At 39.9% G+C, this 17,281-nt stretch overlaps 1 protein-coding gene across 2 annotated transcripts in view; it reads right to left on the bottom strand.

The window, feature by feature from the left end:
• elf1 (E74-like ETS transcription factor 1) overlaps positions 1-17,281 on the bottom strand; it is a 39,823-nt gene that overhangs the window by 15,135 nt on the left and 7,407 nt on the right. The window contains exon 1 of one of the 2 annotated variants that reach the window (XM_061292519.1): positions 13,444-13,867. The exons of the other annotated variant lie outside the window; for it this stretch is intronic. The gene's annotated coding sequence lies outside the window, so the exon portion shown is untranslated. Of the gene's footprint in view, positions 1-13,443; positions 13,868-17,281 lie in introns of those variants that run through there. 2 annotated transcript variants of the gene reach the window in all.

The raw sequence follows: 17,281 nt of genomic DNA, 5'->3' as shown, positions 1-17,281 counted from the left end.
ATAATAGCTTACAAAGTAAATAGAGTGGTGGGACCCGAGAGTTTTAAAATCGTGATTACAAAACCAGATGACACAGAAGTGTGTCATACGGAATGTGGACTCGGTTGAACACAAGCTCCAAATAATGACACTGAAAAACAAATAGCAGGCAAATGCTTTGTTCCTTAATCAATGAACAGATGGCTGATCTAATATATTGATTGTTCATTCAGTGAAGTTAGCAGGCAGGGTATTTTGATGTGTTTGTTGATTTTTTTGTAGGATTACGTCAAACGTGCACAATTTATTTGGATGAAACTTAGTGTGAAGGTGGACTGTTTCACACAACAACCAGCTATAGCTGATGCTACAAATAACCTAATAATAAACAATATAAAGTAGTTTAACTTCAAGTTGTATTATTTTATTCTACTATTTATTTTTAATATAATTTAGATACAGTATTATATATGCATATAAATTGCATAACAGTTTAATAATTTTTTTATTTGCTTTGATTTGTCCATGATTTCTCATGCTAGGTTAAAAGATTTATTGTTTAGTTAATATATTGTTGTTTTTTGTCTTTGTTTTATTAATAAGATGTATTTAAACAATATATGATTTAATTAATTTATTATTATTATTAATTATGTTATGTTATTTTTATTATTATTATTGGCTTCACAATAAATGTCATTTGGTGCAATATACTGCCTCATTTTGTAAGAGCCTTGCAAAAAGAGATTCTCACCATTATTGTTCTGCGCTAAACTGAGGGATTCAAGTCGTGTCTTATTATGTATGTATTATGTATTATCAGATTGAGTAAACTCCTTTCTCATACACTTTTTGTGGTAGTCCACAGTAAATGCCAAACGTGTTTATATGTTTGTATGTAATATGTAGCTCTCTTTTTCATTAGTTCAAATGATGAAAATCTCAAATTAATTCTTAGCTAAAATGTTTTCCACAGCATTGCATTTCACACAACACTGGTCATTGTCAATTTGTCAAGTTTTAAGATCTTCAAAATCCCATAAATCAAATGTATTCACTATACTGCAAGAGCATGGGTAACATTCATTACATTTGCCTTGTTTATAATTACTGTTCACTGACAGGTTCTTTAGTCAAGATTATCAGCGGTTGTGGCGCTATAAATAGAGCAAAATCTCGTCAGCTGCTCGCATTGTAAACGTCCCATAACAGATATGCACACGGGACTGATAGCCTCCAGCAAATTTAATTTAACGGAGCACTGATTTAACGGATGCAAACACCGGGCCGCCGAGGAAATTGTTCCAATCTGTTTGACCAGTGTTGTTAATCTAGATTTAAAAGTGTGCAGGTTTGTTATTCGTTCGGGTTGAGTTGATTGTTTCCAGGACTTTTAGGTAGCTGTGATGGCAGAGTATGCAGCACATAGCATTCAGCTCCACCCTGAATATATGGCAACTGTTGTTGCCAGTTGCAATAACAACCAATTAGAGGCAGGATACATGAACAAATGGAGTATTCCCATAAAACCCTTTGCGCACACACATACATATACACACCCTCTTTTTTTTTTTTTTTTTACTTTATTCTCCTCAGCTGAGCTCATTGTTGACCATGAAAGGAGGTAGTTGAAGCCAGCAGAATAACTGTGCAGTGACTCACTCTGTACGCATGTGATGAGTGCAAACATTGTGGGATGCAAGAAATAAGGACCCAGGCAAGCAAATCTTGAATTATCAGCAACTTTCAGGTCAGATTACAAAAAAATATGTATTAGGTTTTCTTGGGGCGTATCATTCTGAAGGTGATGAAGATATGAGACAAAAGGCTATTCTTCTGTGTTTAAATTACACACACGTGCACGCACACACACACGCGCGCACAAACACACACACACACACACACGTCAGAAGCTGAACACCTGCGTCCTGAATTGAGAGTAGCCTGAAGAGGATTTAACACAACAGAGGTAAAGAAGCAAAGCTTGGAGCACTTGACTATTCCAGTGCATAATTATTCGTCTTGGCGTTATTGCAACATATCATGCACTATTAGAACCAAGCCAGTATTACATCTCTCTTAAAGGTAGCATATGATTTGCTGTCTTCAATATAATAAAATATATTTGTTTTAAAAGCAAGTGTATGTTGAAGCCTAAATCCCAGCTGAATTCAGAAGGGTAAACCCTGGACACTATTCTATGCTGTGTGCACACAAATGAGATTAGAGTACCCCTACACCATCAGAGACCATTGAAAGTGAGTATGTTTGCTGTAATGTCTTACTTTGTGGATCTGATCAATGGCATTGATGAATCAGCAAAGGACATTACAACCCATCACTGATTTTGCATGGATCCGATCAGATCGAAGTAAAGTCTACAAGTACAGTATATAATTGTTCATCTTTGAAGTACTGCAACATATCTGGCAAGTATTGTTAATTAAGAGGTCATCGCAGCATATCAAGCATTTTCGACTAATATATGTCGCTACCACAGTGGTTGGTTGGGTGGCACCTCCAAACGTCATGCACCATCGTCCCTATTACACTAATACGATTTTCATTGGAGGCTTTCACAGGACCATCGTGAGAGTCCTGGCAAATTCTTCGACAAACCGACAACAAAAAATAGGCATCCAACAGAAACAGCAATACTCTGTGCATTATGTGGCAACTTGGTTCACTGGAAAGTAATGGGATGCCACCGCTGTCATGCATTGCCCATTGCATTAGCTGTCAATCAGACACTACACTAATTCAATTGTTTAGCCAAACTATGGTATTACACATTATTATCACAGTCTGCTTCAAGCCAACTATGTTATTTTTCACCAGTGTCAGATAAAGACATTGACTGACTCATGCGGCCGTCATACAGTACATCACCCAGACACTCTGCCAACAAAGAAAACCATTTCCATGAAAAGAAAGAAAAATGTCCACCACTATGTTATTGAACGTTGTCAGCACAGGCGCTGTTTTTGCAGGATCTGCCTGGTTCCTGTCAAGGAAGTGACTCAATGATATGACACTCATTGCTGGAGCTTGGCGATAGCCAGCGTGGGTAAGTGCGGGATGGAGTTAGTCAGTCTTCCCGCTACTTTTCTTTTTGGCAGCTGGTACTCATTTGTCACCAAACTACCAAGCGTCAGGGAAAACTCTGGTGATCTCCTCTGTAAAGAATGGCTCAGCTCATGAATGAAAACATAGTTGCATCAATCTGGATCTATATTACAATCCTCCCACCACTCCAAAAAAACAGATTTTACAAGAACCAGTTATCTAGCAAACATGTAAAAACAGTGAAGATGTTTCCCTAAATGTAGTAAGTAGATCATAGTAATTCTATTGAGCCAAAGGATATTACCTAATGAAAGAAGCGGGTAAAATATCTTGGACAAGATTAACAGCTGCTTTGTACAGCTGTTCAGATCAAACGCGAGGTTAGCATTTCTGGCGGTGCAAATCAAACAAATGGCCACACAGCAGGCAGTCCGTTTCGGGAATGTACTACATCACCCACAATGTCCTGTACAGGTGGTTTTTGACTCCAGGTTCGAGAACAATGGAGGAAAGAAATTCCATTGTAGTCACCCCGAGTCACCCCGAGCGCTACAACACAGTCAACTAGCCATACCTTACTACTTAACATGCAGTAGCAGAACAAGCACAGACAAAAACAACATGTTGAAATAAAAACAATCTAGAGCAATATTATTGCAATCTGTGGGACCGCGCCAAAAAGAACCAAGCTTGGAGAATGAGGAGTGTGGAACTTGGCTTATTTGGTGAGTGGACTAAACCAAGATAACATTTAGCAGTAACACAACCACTGGCCATCAGATTCAAACTTGTTTTATTTTTCTCTCAGACAAGGGGGAGCACTTCTTCTTTTCTGCTTGAAGTAACAACCATCATATAGCGCTCCGGCAAGCAAACGCACACGTGGGGCGATTTGAAATTTCGTGTTCAGTATGAACGTATGACAAGGCTGACTTAAAAAAAAAATGCAAACGGCACATTGCAATCGAGTGAAGTAAAGGACTTGCAATAGTATGGACGAGGGCCATGTGTTTTTGCTGATGGCAAACCGCACCTCCAAAAGCCTAATGGCATCTAATGAACAGCAGCAGGCCCATCAGAGCCTCACATCAGAGGGCATTCGAGGCTGTTGCGCTGTGCCAGAGCCAAAAAGACGAGTGGAATTTAATCTCATCTCCCGCGAACCTTGTACTTTTCCATTCGGGCTGAGAGTGACTTAAGGAGAAGGATGCATGGTTCTCTTAAACAGCAGTGACAAGGTGGCCTTTTTAAAAAAATAATAATAATAATAAAATAAGAATTAAAAAAAAAAAAAAAGTTTCATATCTGAGACATGACAGAGAACTCTAGCTTTTTGACCTCTGTAAATAAATAAATAAATAAATAAATAAATAAACAAACAACTCCTGCATCTATTCAGTGAGGAAAAAAATCCCACCTGAAGAAATAATTCAAAACCACAATTACTGCCACCCCGATGTTAAACAGCACCTAATCTCCTGTACTGTTTCACAAGATGGGAGAATCCAGAAAGACCATTCCTCTTTGCACAATCTCGCTGAATCATACAGCCACCTGGGTCCTTCCCTCTGCACTCTCCACTTTAGTTCACTCCACATGTTTTCAATGGGGTGGAGGTCTGGGGAATGAGGTGGCCATGGGAGGAGCTTGATTATGTGTCTGATGAGCCATTTCTATAACTTTCAGTATTAGTATGCTTCTGCAAAAAAAAAAAAATCACATCTTACCCAGGAGTGCCAATAAATATGGAGGGTGCTGTATACAATGTGTGTGTGTATGATCATTTGTGAAAGCAATACTTTGGACACTATAGAGACATCGCATATGCAAAACCCACACACTGACCTGCAAATTAGGCACAGGCAGGAAAACCATTGCAGAGCAGCTACTTCCTGTCTGTTAAACCACACTCTGAGCAACATTTCTCTGTGTCGCGGAAACTTCTCAACGCACCAACATCCACCCCCACAACCCCGTCGCTTCCTTTGCAAACATCACTATGCCCTTGCTTAGTATCGTTTCCACAAAGAATTCTAAAGAGAAAAACTGCGACATATTTAACATTCCATTGAAAAAATAACCAAACGTAAACATCCACAAAGCCAAAGTGAGGGGATGAGCACATCTCCGCCTGGCTTCCAAATTTAACATGATAATATAGAAAAGCTGCCTTTACTACATTGACAATTTCACATTTTAATGGAAAAAATATATGGATAAATAAAATGGATAACTAAAATTAAAGCATTCAAAACATAGTTACAGATTGTCTCACAAGGTATGAAGCAAACACGTCTGTAAATGTAGCAAGGGGCCGTGTGTCACAAGAACAGGAAATTAAATTGCAGATAGCTTCTTCTGTAAAAGCCCTCAAACACGAGTTACACTGGGATACGATGAGAGGTAGCATCTGGACCTTGTCAGAAAAATACCTTGTCACGCAGCCAGTATCCAAAAATCCTACTGAAAATTGGACTGATATTTTAAAAGAGCCACTTGTAAGATCAAGAAGAACTGAATATTTGTGATCATTTTACTAAACTGAAAATAACTCATTTCTAACAATGCAATATAATCATATAAAATCTCATTGCTAGGTATTTGCTTTATTGACTATGGGGAAAAGTACCAATCCATATTTTGTTGATGGGATAATATCTATACCTGAAGGTGCGTGCGTGCGCGTGTGTGTGTGTGTGTGCGTGTGTGTGTGTCTGTGGCCTGCTGATCTTGTTCTTGTGGGCATATTTGAGATGCTTCATTCTCAAGGTGCTGTTGTTTAGGCTTGATTTAATGTGCGTGCGTGTGAATATGTGCGTGCATGTGTGTGTGTGTGTGTGTGTGAGCAATGTGATTCATGACCTAACACGGAAAGTCATATTGTCTTCTATTTATACACAACACATTCAAACAAATGTGGAAATCTACCGGAATGTCCAGAGTGAACTGACAAGAAATGAAGGCAATCAAAGTTCCATTGCCAATGATAAAGGGAGTTCCCTTCAATTTTTACACATGTAAACATACCAGCACCAAATTCTAAATCGAACGAGAGTAAAACGAAAACAGATTGTATTCCCGATCGTTAACTCGACACCAGCATGCATATGTCGGCAGCTAGTATGAACTTTGCCGTCTTTGCAGGTGGCATAATGGGAAGGGAAGGCCTGGAAAGCGGGTACCAGGCTTCTGCCGCGCATACCAAACAGGTCCGGACACAGGCGGGCTGGCTGATGTGTCCACCCATAATGAGAAATGTTGCAATGTGAAGAAAACACAGCACGCCCTCGCGGAGAACAGAGATCCAAGTGAACCTGTTTTCCTGCCTCCCGGACACTTGGGGGTCAAGCTTAGGATTAAGGACATGGTGTCTGTTTCGTAAACAAGATCATCAGCATTTTTTGGGCTTAATTGTGGTCTATCTAGTTTCATACGTCTATTTTCTACAGTGCTTGGGGTAAACCCTCTTAAAAGTTATCAGACGTGATGTAGCTTAAATGGAAAGAATCATGTACTGTGTGTGCCACTCATCAATCCGACATCCAAGAAAATTCAAAGCTTATGCTCGGGCGGCATCATGTCAATTGGCCCAACGGAAACATCACAACGCGGTAATTCCGAACAGCTCGCTCACATACACATCTTCAAACACGCTAGATATCTACTTGGTGGTTTGATTTCACGCTTGAAGGGTGGGCAGGTACACCAGAGTTCTAAGTATTTATACAGAAGTACCTTTTCTAACACTAATAATAATGGAATCCATGTTACTGTTTTCTACAAGAATAAAAAAAATTGTGCAAAACACAGTTCTATGCAATTAGTAAAAAAACAAAAAGGTTTGCCCTACCCACATTAATTCCCAAACTTTTGGTATCCTCAAAGCACCAATCACTATTCCACAGCTACTTGCATTAAATCAGCTCTTGTCCCACCCTCTTCTTCAGCACTGATGGAGACAGCCTGGCTTATCACACCATTTGATATAGGTCAGTGTGGTATTGGGTGGCACTGGCCAATGTATTCTGTCTAATCTTTGTGCCTACAAAGCATAGCATTAAAGTGCTGCGTCATCACTTTGTTGCGTACTTGAAAAACGGCGGGAGGCGTGGAATGGGAGGGGGCTGAAACTGTGAAGGAACAAGTCAACAAGTCATGACGGTTAACTCATCCTTACAACATTGGGCTTTTTTTTTCTTCCTTTGTCTGACTAATACTCAACACTGATCACAGCTCAATCAGTCCCACCTCTTTGGAGAAGTGCAAGGATGGTGCGGGTCAATATTTGCCAAAGGTTTCATAAAGTACGGAGCTTTATGGGCTCAGGTGACAATGAAGGATAATAAAGTTCCCGCTTGCAGACTTGTGTAACCATACATTGACACCCGTGTTAATTTTTAACAGATGGCAATAATGACGTTTGATTAACACATAACCCTTGCTTGGTGAAATGTCTTTAGTAATAACAGTTGGCTTGTAAAGCAACTCTTGAATAATGAGCAACTGGCAGGGGGTGTGGCGGTGGGTGGGGGTTGGGGGGGGTCTTGTTCTGATGACAATCCCCTATCCAAAATACACCAAGGTAAACAAGGAGTGGCTGTTGCCTAGCAACCAAAGCAGAGCAAAGCCTCATGAGAACCAGAAAGCAGGTGGGCTTCTCTAAAGAACCCATTTCCATAGGATGGAATAGGACTGCTCAAAACATATACATATATGTAAAGTAATTTAAACATGCATAACATTCATTTTCAGCAATTACGTTTGCTCCCAGAAACCAGTCAACTACTCATATTACCTTTATTATGATAAATTAAAATCAGGTAAGTTATGTCTGGCACCATCTTATCAATATTCAGTATTCAGTGTTCAGTATTGTAATCTTTAAGGTTTAATCATTTAAGGTAAGTATTAAGTATAAGTAAATTATACTTATCAATTAAAGCCGGCAGGTAAACCCCTGTGATGGGTGCGGGGGGTTGTAGGCGGGCCGTTTGTTGTCAGGCTTTACTGGTTGATTTTAAATTGCAAAGTCGTTGTTGTAATCAACTCTTAAGTACTTTGAGTACACATTGTATGGTAAGGTGCTATAGAAACTACTAAACTGAGTTGACTTGACCATGTTTTGCAAAAACAATGTTTACAATGTTAAGTGAAATATTCATTTATTCATTCATTTTCCCAACTGCCTCTCCTCATGTGGGTCGCTGGCACTCTTGAGCCTAATCCAGCTGTTTTTGGGCGGTAGGCGGGGTACACCCTGAACTGGTTGCCAGCCAATCGCAGGGTACACACATTGACAAAAGCATCCGGACACAGGGGGATTTTATAACTCTATGCACACAGTGTCTACTATGCAACTATGCATGTCTTTGGAATCTAGGAAGAAACTGGGGTACCTGGAAAAATCCCACGCATGGGGGAGAACATGCAAACCGAACAACAGGAAGGCCAAAGCCCAGAGTCAAACCCACGACCTCTGCACTGTGATGCAGACATGCCGCCGTTAAATGAAATGATCAATTTTAATTGAAGTTAACAGTTAAAACTCACTAAAGTTTCTTAGACATACAGGTAGAAGAAAATAGTGTACTGCTATCTTAAGCGGCATAATACCATAATTGACATAACTTCAACATTGTTTTCTAAAACCACCCAAAAAAACTAGTTGCATAACATTATTTCGCTTTATCATGCAAATACAAAATGCAGAACAAAAGGTTGTTTAACAGCATACTAACTGCAAGACACAATTTTTATAGTTATCACTTCAAATACTCCCACAACTATGGTACTCGTAACTTGTCGGCTTCTTAGGTTAAGATAAGTAGCTTCATCTCATTAGAATTCCATTAATGCCATTAATTCTAACAATGTCAATAAGTAATAGAAACAAAAGACTTTTTTCTATTAAGAATTTAAGCAAGGGTTTCCCACAGGTGGAGAATGTTTGGTATTTAGTGACATGACGTGTGGCGGCGCCACTTATAGCAGGCGCATACTATAATAAGCATTTAGACAAAGTTGGGCAAAATAGACTCCGCTCTTTAATTCGGCTCACTGAGCAATTCCATGATCTATAATATCTTATTTGAAAGCTTTGGAGAACCACTTGTTATCATTTAGTCTGGTTTAATAAACTATATCAGTTCATAAGTTTGGAAATGAAGAAACACTAGCTGAGACGTTCCCCGCAGTCATTAAGAGCACAGACACATTTCCATGCAGAATCATGAGGGAAATCAATTGTACTCCCCATATGCATTTGTGGTTAACGTCTCTCAGTGTAAAAGGCTCACTCACACACAAATCTATTTTACACTCTGTGTTTGGAAACGCGTTACCTCATACAGGGTGGAGACCAGACAGCTTTGCACTCAGTGTGTTTTGAACAGAACAGTGTTGACAAAGCAATTGAAAGGACAACAAAATTATCAATGCTGGGGAGCGGCAAACACAACAGACTTTTTAATGAGTCTCTTCCCTCTGCTTTTATCACACATGCAGTAAACCTACAAGCCACTGTACATACACAACTTTACTAGACATTGTTCTTTTACCAGGATATGGGACATTTCCACAGGTTTATGACATATATAGTATCCCAGCTGACTTTGGCCAGTATGTGGGGCATAGTATGAACCGGTTGTCCGCCAACTACAGGGCACGACCATTCACGCTCACAATCACACGTACGGACAATTTGGAGTGGTCAATCGGCCTACCATACATTTTTTGGGGAATGTGGGAGGAAACCGTAGTAACCGGAGAAAAGCCATGCAGGCACGGGGAGAACATGCAAACACCACACAGGAAGGCCGGAACCGGAGTCAAACCCAGGCGGACGTACTAACCAATTGACCACCTTGCTGCCATGTCAAAATATTATTCTTAATTAAAATAATATATTTAAAAATTCAAGTCAAATGTTGAATAGATAATACATTAAAAGAATAAGTACGATTATTTTTTTATTTGCAGTTTTTTTGCCGGGTGGGTTTCTCCCTGAAACAAAACAATGGGAGTGGAGGGTGTAAATAATGTATATTAAATTATAGGGCAAGTAGGAGTATAAATCAAATCAAATAAAATGACAATTACTAACAAAACTACAGAGAAAGCCAGGCAAGCTGGTGCTAAAGGTGCATAGATACCCTGAAGATAACAATGGATGCATGCAACAGTGTGTTAACAAATGCTACTAGAGAGACATTTCTGGCCGATACAAGCCCACATGTCCATTCATCCGAGAACCTGTTATGTGGATCTGCAGGACCGACTGTTTTTGTTAGCAACAGACTTTCAATGTCCTTGTGTGAACAATAACCTGATTACTGAGCGCGTATGATGTTATGATAAAAGCAATACAGTTGCAATGTAATGACAGTAAAAGTGTTATTGGTATTCATCGCCGGCTCTCGTATGGATCTCATTGTGAGCCATATGATGTGGAACACACTGGAAAAACAGTATCGAGATGACTTGCAGATTCAAATGTATTTATATTCTATGATTTGCCACTGCCTTCTAATGAGCCTCAATGAAGGAATGCGGTTACAGGTTATCCTCTAACAATTAAAGAACAATTAATCATTCTCTTAACTAAAACAACAGTATGACGTCTGGGGGTGGACAACCACATTGAGATGACTGCATAATCACAAGTGTGTGCATGTGTGTGTTATCAGAGAGTGTGACCTATCTTTCCCACGGACTAGAACATCTTTCTTTTTCTTCCACCCTCACTCGATCTTTAAGCTACTATTTTTTTTATTTTTTTTAGGTCAGGTGGGTTTCATGAGTCAAACATCCGGCCTCTTTGCTAACAAACTACACACCATCTTGTTAGTACTTTACTTGGAAAAAGGAAATAAGTCTGAATGAAACATAACTATTCTATGTTTAGGGAAGAGAGAGCGGTTTAATGCAGGCCGGAATTGCATCACATCCGCTTGAATACTGAGAAGAAGAAAAAGTCTGAGGAGGAAAGAAATGTGGTGTCCTCTCAAGTCTGATTGGCAATGAATGTAAATAGATCAAGAAAGCAATCGTGAGATTGCTAGTCCCGGCACGCTTAGAGTAAGAGACAGTTGCAACATTAGCAGACGGTTGCTCAATTCTGTTTTTTTTCTTTTTTTATCATGGATGGGCTGGAATTAAGGCCCACTTGTGGCCTTGAAAGTATCACTGCATCTCCTACTGACACACATACGTACATAGTGCGCACACAGACGTGCCTTGCTTAGTGACACCTTGGCAGTAGGATTCAGGGCAGATGCGTGTTACATATTGACCATGACCACCCGGATTTTATTTCACAAGGAGGCAACACGAAGGAGTCACAATCTTAGACAGAGAGTGAGTGAAACAGAGAAAGCGACATGAAAATAGCATAAAAATGCAAAGAAAAAGAAAACTTCTTTCAGCCAAACAGCGCTACAAAATCAAAAAAGTCATCTTCTGCTCTATTTCCAATGTCAGCTCAAGAGCTGTGTCGGTTATTGCTGTCATTTTGTTCTTTTGTGTTCAAGGGAGTTTTTGCTGCCAGGCTTTTGGTAAGGGACAAATAACTGTGGGTCTTAAGTGCAACCAAGTCAGTATTTTTTGGGGCTTTTGAGTGTCTTGGTTCATAACTGGAATAGGAATTTAGTTAGTAGCCAGAGCAGAAGCTTGGTCGGTTGGTGGGGCAGAAGCTTGGAGCACAAGGTTGGTCGTTGACTGGCTGGCAACCAGTTCAGGGTGTCCCCTGCCTACTGCCCAAAGACTCCTGGGATAGGCTCCTGCAAGCTCGCGACTCTCGTGTGGATAAGTGGTTCAGAACATGGATGGCTGAACAGACGCACCCACGGATGGATTCCCTTTCACAGTTTCCAGATAAAATTTACAATCAGTTTTGGTTTGATTTGAATTACTTCTCAAATTTAGATGCATTGTTAACTAAGTGCAAAATGCATTACCTTTATCATGTAGATCTCAAGATATCAAGTGTAGAATGAAATCTCAAAACACCTTGTAGTAAACACCTTTTGATAAACACCCACACAATTCAGTTATAACAAGACTTTATGCAAAGTCTATCAATCCTAATTTATATTCATCCTTAATCCTGCTATTGTCATTGTAATTCATTGAGAAATGTGGGAACATTTCTGAATCTTCAAATTCCCTGGTTATCAAATCCTGGATTGGCAACTTGTACATCCTTCAATGAACTGGCTCTCCAGTGTATCAATGAACCAGCTCTGACAAACATCTAATATCAATTAAATCCAAACTTTGAAGGTTATTTAAAATCCCTTTTGGACTGACATTATAAATAATATAATGATAAACTGCATTCTTGCAAACTTTGACTAGTCCATATCCAAGCATGCTGGTAGTCCACCCCTCCTCTTCTTTGAGCTGCCAGCCTCTGTCCTGTCTTGTTGTGACAGGATTCAGCATACACAAGTTAGACTTGAAAGGAGGCACCGAGTGACCACTTCTGACCTCCCCAATCACCTGACCATCAGCCTCGATGAACAGAGTGGGAGTTGTGAGCTGCTTCTAATTTTCAATGCAAAGCAGTGAGGTGGGGGGGCGCACTGGTGTGACTGGGTCAACATGCAAAGTCGGGCCAACTATGCATCCAAACCAGACATAGAATAGTGTATATAAACTAAAAAGTAGGATTGATGTGCTTCTCATGCCAAGCGTCTTCAGGCAACCCAAGCAGCCACCAGGTGCCAAACAAGCAAGAACATTCTAAAGCGTGGGTGTTTTTACCCAAAGCGGCTTGGGGGGGGGGGGGGTTAACGTTGTGTACAAGAGGAACAAGACACTGCGGTCGAACTTCCCAGTGAAGTGAAATCAAGCTCTTCTGGTCCCCATTTTCACCTCACACTTTTTTTGTAATGCTACAAGATGAACAACATTCTGCTCTGATCGTTCGATTGTAGAGTCACGCTCGACTGGCTTATTGTAAAAGCGACAGCAGGAGCAAAAACAAGACAAAAAAAACAGCTGCAATCTAGGTATGAGTGAAAATGTTATCAAAAGTGATGATCAAGTGACTACTACACCATGATAATTCTTTTTTTTTTTTTTTTTAAACGTGGGCTTGGTCGGTTTGGAGAGCCTTGCAAAACTGTCAGCTCCCGCCCTTATTTCAACACACCTTATAAGGCAACAAACAAGACACAGCCAGACCCAGGTACATGAATCCTAATTAAATTTCAAACCTATTAGTTGGCTTTGACTTAAAAAGTCTTAAAAGTCAACTATTCTCCAAGAATAACTCGCATTGAAATTGCTAGACAAAGGTCCTGTAGAAACCCCTTAACATGATGTCACTTTTGCTTTGCATTATAACAAAACCAAAATGCATTGAAGTCCATTAAAAGAGGGAAAACGACCACTAACCTTAATTGAACAGGGTGCAGGTGACCTGGTCCATCCCACAAAGCATCAAAATAAGAGTCAACATCAATGCAACCAATGAAAAAGTCAAAAACAAAAGGTCGAAAAAATTGGTTGGTGAGGTGCCCTGGAAGATAATCCAAAGAAAGCCTTTCAAGGTGTGCAACAACCAACTGTAGGCCCACTCCACACTTTCTTTCTCACGGCAACAAACTGTATGACGAGGTGAGGAAGGGTGGGTAAAAAAACAAAAACAAAACAAAACAAAAAAAACAAGAAGAGACGACGAATGACTTGGAGGCAGAAAAAGGAGAAGTGTCGTGAAGTGAGCCGTCCTCTCCCTATGAGTCACGAAGCCTTGTCGCCATTGGTAGAGAGCGGCCCCCGGGCAGGCGCCTTGTACCTGGCCAATCAGCGCTCGCTTAGGTGCGGAGCCCTGCAGGCAAATTTGCAAAGGTGCATTCTCTGGGATTTGATGGAGGTGAGGAGGGACGGGGCGGGGGGAGGGGCGTGGAACTCTGCCACGGGGCCGGGCTGTGTGAAAGACGATAGACGGGTTTCTCCTGCAGCAGAGGAGCCGAAGGTAAACACAGGTACACACCCACAGTAGACTTTGACCTGAGAAAAAAAGCGAGGCCTAAAATGAAGCCTTCACGTTGAAATGTGAGCCTAATAGCCTCGTCACAGCGGGTAATTTAGCAAGGAACGTCCGAGAAAGTGCAGAACAAATAAACCCAACAACTCATAAAGCAACTACTGCTTGTAGGAGACACAAAGAATGGAGCATTCAAAGACTCCTCCCATCACTTGAAAATGAAGTGATCACGTTCCATCACAAGACACGCTGACATCATCTCGGGCTCCATTGAGATTCACTGTCACTGTGCAACCAATGTCGCAAAGGTCAGGGAGTGTAATACTGGTGACACTTCAAGAATGAAGCCAAAATAGTCGCACAAAAGACCTCAATTAACTAAGAATAGTCATAGAATAAAGCTGCTGTAAGAATATCGTAGATTATAGTCACTCTCAGATTCATGTATATTTCGGGGAATCATGATTTTAAAGGACAAAAATATATTTTTCAGACAAAAAGTCAAATATTTGAGATCATAAATCATAATAAGTCATATACAGTGGATAGAAATTTAATTTGACCAGTAAGCACTTTGTAACCTGAAACATTTTGCAAATCAAATAATGCTCCACGTTAAAATGAATGCTCGTTCAACTAATTCGTTCCAGTGGTAAAAAGAAGTGATATCTACCTAGTTTATATCAGTGTGTGTTTTAAATAAATATGTAAGTGAAAACAGTGAGGTTGGTTATGGTTGTTTAGCTGGAAAATGTGTATCGCGCTTAACATAGGTGGACACAAACAAAGAGACAAGTCAAAAAAACAAAGCACATGACACTTAGCTAGCGCTTTCAAACCAGATCTCAGCCATGGAGTGTTTGTCAAGGTTCCACCTCCACTGACGATACAAGAGCTCGCTAGTGACGGTGATAGTGTTCATGAGGCTTCAAAGTCTCAATAAATCTTCTTCCATGCAAGTTGCCATCTCAAAGCATGGAGAGATAATGGCCGCGGCTTCCCATAATGCAATGTGGAAGCCATGTGGCATTGTGGGATGTAGCCGCTTTTATCTGGCTATTGGAATCCATAGCAAATGTAAACAATGCTTTGTAATCAGGTAGTGAGATGACATGTTAACATGCAGGGAAACAAAAGGGATTTATTTAGACTACGAAGCCTCAGTAACACTGTCGCCAGCAGGAAGGTGGAACAGACACGTGATGACTGAGATGTGGCTAGCTGGTGGTTGCTAGCTTCCGCGGAGGAACTGTTTCATGCTTTCTACCAGTTTTTAACTTGTATCATTGTGTCTACCCATGTTAAAGATCTTGGAAAAGCTGTACACCATAAGAATTGTTATTAATATTGCAATAGTACAGATGGTAGTTTTGACCAAACCAAATTACACAGCTAGATCCAAAACATGAAAGCCATGCTCTGGTTCAACAGATAATGTATTTCCTTCTTTTTTTCCTCAACAGCAACACTATTAGGCTTTGTAATAACACTACTGCTTGCCGTTTTCACTTTCTTTGGAGGCGTAGGATACTGTGGGTTAATTCAAAATGAAAAACAAAAATACATGCAAAGTGAGACGTATGGAGCCAGCGATGGTTCCACAGCATGACAAAAAACTCAACAAGCGCATCCAGTCCAAGACAGCTCACAAATTGAAATGTTTTTACAACAGCCGAGGTAGATTTTCTTTGAACATTTTGCCTTTCATCCCATTTGTATTTTTAGATTAAATTGATATTTTATTTTAATATATCTTTCATTATTAACTGAAGAAATCAAAATTTTGTGCTCCAGCCAACAAGAATGAGGTATTTAAAAAAGGTTACGAGAAAGTCCCAAATAAGGACAACGCCTAATGTAGTAAACTAAATAGCAGTAATCGACAAAGAACATACAGCATCTAAAGGATTATGGCAAAGCTGATAGAAGGATGTAGCTTTAAACTACTGAGAAGACGCTGATGAGAAATGACATGTGAGCAAACAGGAACCTGTGGTCTGTGGTGAGCACCAAAAAATATCTTTACACACTCCAATCTGTACACTCCCTTTATGTCAAGCTACATTTGAAAGCTATAGGAGGATTATCATGCTCTGCACATACTCATACAGTTAAACAATTATGCAAAAAAAAAATTCTATTAATTGCAGTGATTTTGCATGATCTCTTCAATTTTTGGACAGTGAGAAAGTGAAAATTGCAGTAAGAACTACCTTAAAACACTTTTTTAAATTCAATTTAGATGTGTTCAAATTATGTGGAAGCATTAAAACTTTATATTTGTAACTATATTGCAGACTTTCACCTATCACGAGTGGGTCTGAGCGGTATCTCATATGATAAAGATTGTTCCCCTCCAAAAGTATTCTATCAGTGAGACCTGTACATTTATTTTTGCAGTAGACTGAAAACATTTGAGTTCTAACAAAAAGATCAATCGTTTTTTTACTCACTAAACAATAGTAAATAAACAAATATAATTGGTTAATAAACAGCAATCATGGGAAAAAATTTTTTTAATACACTTCAATGCAAATGAAATTGTAGCAGATTATTCAATAAAGCGATGGAATAATTAAAAAAATAATACATTTTGAAATTATTCCATAGTGACAGCCCTAATTGGAGTTTTTGAGATATTCGCATTTGGATCTGAAACACAAGTTTGATTATGTTTGAACACATCCAGCTTTCTTTTGAAAGTATTGGATATAGCAATGCTTTAAGGTAGCCACGAGCCATAGCTCAGCGGTCTACAGAGTCATACGTACATACATACAAATGCACATACATACAAGTTGTGTTATAATCTTACACTGTTGTTCTCCTTTTGAAGCAGAGGAACTAAGAAGACAATGCAAGGGGGAACTACGGTGACAGTGAACTTGAGTGCTCAATGTAACTCAGTCCACAAAGTGTTTTTCAGCTCTTCACATGTGTATTTCCCCAAATGGATTGAAAATAGGAAGCAAGCCTTTCAACATTTTGTTGACTCAATAAGGTCATTTGAATTGCACGGTGGCACCCACAAACAGACACGCACCAAGGGCCCCACATTCGAGCTAACCGCGCGCGTGGATGGTGAATTTTCTTTTTTTTCTCACATATTTTTGTAACCGATGGCAGTTAGAAAAGGGACCTTTGCGCCGCTGTGGGCGTGAACACAGCCGATTTGCTTCCTGGCCAGTGAAAGCGTCTTATCTCATTGCCTTTGAATTCAGCACGGAAAAGGCGTACAATCAATTA

The sequence above is a fragment of the Syngnathus typhle genome, linkage group LG1 (genome assembly GCF_033458585.1).
Source record: "Syngnathus typhle isolate RoL2023-S1 ecotype Sweden linkage group LG1, RoL_Styp_1.0, whole genome shotgun sequence".
NCBI lineage: Eukaryota > Metazoa > Chordata > Actinopteri > Syngnathiformes > Syngnathidae > Syngnathus > Syngnathus typhle.
Note: the sequence above shows the minus strand (reverse complement) of the source record. Positions and strands in the feature narration are given on the sequence as shown.